We start from the raw sequence: 3,894 nt of genomic DNA, 5'->3' as shown, positions 1-3,894 counted from the left end.
AAGACTGAATAAATAAGACTTTTAGAACAATAATGATACTGGATTGTCATATTAAGATGAAATGATTCTATTTGGGTTCCCAGGGCAAGATACTGCTAATTGGTAAGGAACAAGGTTTTCCCTTACATCACTGACACCTGTGAGTTAGGAAACTTTTTTCCTCCATCTAGACCACGTTTTCTTGGAGTCTAGCTTCAAGGAGTGGTGTGGAGTGTGCCTGGGGGCATGTTTAAGACGTTAAATTTTGAAACCACTAGCATTTTTCCCAGGGTGCCAGGGATGTAGTTACAAAGGAAAGTATAATTTGTTGATGAGACAGCTAACATTTATATGTCTAGTATTATAGATAATTATAGTATATATAGTATACTATTGTGTATATATATTATGGGAATGGTACTATATTATATTAAGCACTTGATAGGTGCTTAATCATTTATCCTGACAACAAAGGTTAATTTTATTATCCCATTATCTCCATTTTACAGTGGTCATATCTAGTACCCTGTGTTAAGTTTTGGTAATCTAAACTATGCCCCAATAAAGTAAAAAGATGAGTTTATGTTCATGTTTGGACCAGTGTGGTAATGGAAAGCACAGAATTGTTCCCTGTGCAGGGACCACAACCTCCAGTACAAACGTAGTAACAACTGATCTCAAAATGATAAAAGTAAATAGGCCAGGCATGATGGCTCACGCCTATAATCCTAGCACTCTGGTAGGCTGAGGTGGGAGGACTGTTTGAGCCCAGGAGTTCAAGACCAGTCTGAGCAAGAGCAAGACCCATCTCTACCAAAAAGTTGAAAAAAATTAGCCAGGTGCAGTGGTGTATGTCTGTAGTCACAGCTACTCGGGAGGCTGAGGCAGGAGGATCACCTGAGCCCAGGAGTTTGAGGTTGCAGTGAACTGTGCTGATGCCACTGCACTCTAGCAGGGTGACAGAATAAGACTCTGTCTCAAAAAAAAAAAAAAAAAAAAAAAAGTAATAAATAACCAATACAGAAGAAATTGAGCAAAGAGAAGAGATTCAGATTTGGAACCACATAATCCAGAAGACAGTTGGAGGTACACACTGCGTCCTGACTGAGTCCAGATCATTTATGAGAAAAACTCTCCCTTCAACTTCAGAATAAAATACTAGAGAGAAGGGAATTTTGAAAAGGGATGGGGAAGGAGAGAGGTTCTGCTACCTGGAAGGTGGGCAGGTGGGGTGTCTTTAGCAAGCCGACATTAAGTGGTCATCACTGTAGATTATCTAGTGTGTGTGTCTCTTACTGGTAAATTGAATATTCTGCCTGGCCAATTGTCACATAAATGAACTCTCTATAGGTGATGAATTAAACACATAAATCTTATCAGAATGTAGCTGACTATGGTCTTTACCGATTTTATACCCATGCCCAAACATAAGGGTTGGGTAAGCAGTATTGTACCATGGCAGGGACACAAGTCAGGAGGCCTGAGTTTCCTTCATGTTATTCTTTTAATTCATTGTATGACATTGGAAAAACCATTTAATTCCTCTAAGTGCTCTTTTTTTCATGTGCAAAACAAAGGAGTTCATATATCTCACGAATATCCCATCCAGTTATGGAGTTTCTTCCTGCTAATTTTGCTTAATTAATAGCAGATCATCACTTAATCATAACTGAATGATTAAAAAGTTTAACACTACATTCAATGAAGAAAAGATTCTTGATGTCAAATTTGGTGAAAAAGTGCATGATGATAAATTTCAATAACCTCTTAGATTACCTTGGTAATTTACTACATTTCTATCCTGATTTTTTTCATACGTTATTCAGCCAGCATTTTCCACATTAAAGTTTTTCCAAAAATATTTGATGGCTACACAAGGTTACAAGAATATACCAGCAAATTTAGCCATCCTTCAATTCTTGAGCATTTAGTTTGTTTCTGACTCTTGAGAAATATTTCCAAATGATTTTTCAGAATGAGTTTCACCATCCACAGCAGTTTAGGAGAGTACCTTTTCACTGTCCCCTGGCAAATACTGAACATTTCATTGTAAATCTTTGTTAACCTGACAAGTGAACAATGACTTCTCATTGCATTTTAATTTGCATTATTTTGCTTAGTGAATTTGATTTTTTCTAAATTATTTTTTAAACGAGATTTACCTTTAATAAAGGTGTATAAGAATGCCCTATCAACTCCATAGCTACATTTTTTAATCACAATTGAGATAATTGTGGCGTCACATGCAGTAAAAAATAATATAGAGAGATCACCACATGTACTCTTAACCTAGTTTACCCCAGTGGTGACATCTTGCAAGGCTACGTAGCAAGACGACAACCAGGATATTGACATTAATATAGCCAAGATATAGGATTTCCAGCACACAGATCCACTCCCCATTCCCCAACCCCCGGCAACCACTTATTCTGTTGTCCATTTATATAATTTTTTCATTTCTAGAATGTTATATAAATAGAATTATACAACATGTAAGCTTTTGAGATTGGCTTTTTCATTCAGCATAGTTTCCTGGAGATGCATTCAAGGTGTGTTCATTAAAAGTGTGCTTTTTTGTTGTTGCTGAATGGTATTCCATAGGATGAATATACCAGTTTCTTTAAACATCCATAGTTGAATCGTAAAGACTATTTCACCAATATATTTGCCTAACTTCACAGATTGGAGGGGGAAAGAAAACGCAGTCACTATTCAGGAAGTTATTCAGCCATTCCACAAACATTCACTGAGAGCAGACCACTGGGCCACATATTAACCTATGCTCTTGATTATAAAAACAACTAAGATCCAAATAAAATCAAAATTAGTTAAGTAGTATTGCTAAGATTGAAATCCACATAGGTCTGGACTTCAAGAAGCAAGAAAATGAGTAGTTCAAAGGACATTTTATCATTAATGACAATTTTCTAAACTATAACAATTTCTCTAGGTTTAATTAAAACAGGCTAAAAATTGATGTGTCTCTTTAGTCCTTAAGAGCATCTTCATATCTACTGGACTGGGCGTCCACTAAGCCATGCCTTATGTCCGATCTGAAGGCCAACTGCTGACAAAAACTGAGTTTTAAAGTAGCACTTGGGGACGGGGCTGCAGATGAGGACCCGTCAGAGCAGCTTTCTCTCCTCGTCTTACAACAAACAGTTCTGGCCGCAGGCTTGGATTAGCAAGGCCGACGCGCCTGAAAAACCCCAGCTCTCCTGCCGATTTCTTCTGGACCCTAAATTATTTGAAAATGTGATTTTAATAAAAGAAAATAAGGCCAGTGGTGCACCATTAATAAGTTTCCCTACAATGTCGACAGTATGAAGACTGAAACGCAAACCAGAGATTGGGGGAAAAAAAAAATTCTTGGTGCGTTCAAAGTAACGTCCATCAGCTCCCCTGACTCTATTTCCCACGTACGGTGCAATATTAGCAAAAACTAATAAGCGCACGCTGCAAAGAGAAATGCCCCTCCACACTCCCCATGACATCCTGAGTCTCTAGGTAAGTCGCTCCCAAGACTTTGGTACAAAGTTCGAAGGTCAAGCCTTAACCTTGCGACACCCGGCGCGCTCGCGACTAAGAGGCTGGAAACAGCAAGGAGAGGAGGAAATTCTCTAGTCAGGTCAAGGTCCAACAAACAACATCCACAACCACGAGGAAACGAGCCGCTAGCACGGCTGAGGCAAGCGCTGGCGGAAGTGACGTAAAGATCGGTCTCCGGAAGAGGCGGGGCCGCCGAGAAAGCGCGTCCAATTGGGGCCCGGGAGAGGCCGGGGGGTGTGGCGGCGTCGGCGGCGAGGCGCGGGCCTGGGCGCGCGGGAAGGCGGGGCCCGGCGTACGGCTCGCGGGGACTGGCCTCCTCGGCAGGTGGAGGCGGTCACTAGGGCTGGCCTGGGAGCTGAGGCGACA

This window comes from Eulemur rufifrons, chromosome 26 (genome assembly GCF_041146395.1).
Source record: "Eulemur rufifrons isolate Redbay chromosome 26, OSU_ERuf_1, whole genome shotgun sequence".
Taxonomy (NCBI): Eukaryota; Metazoa; Chordata; class Mammalia; order Primates; family Lemuridae; genus Eulemur; species Eulemur rufifrons.
Note: the sequence above shows the minus strand (reverse complement) of the source record.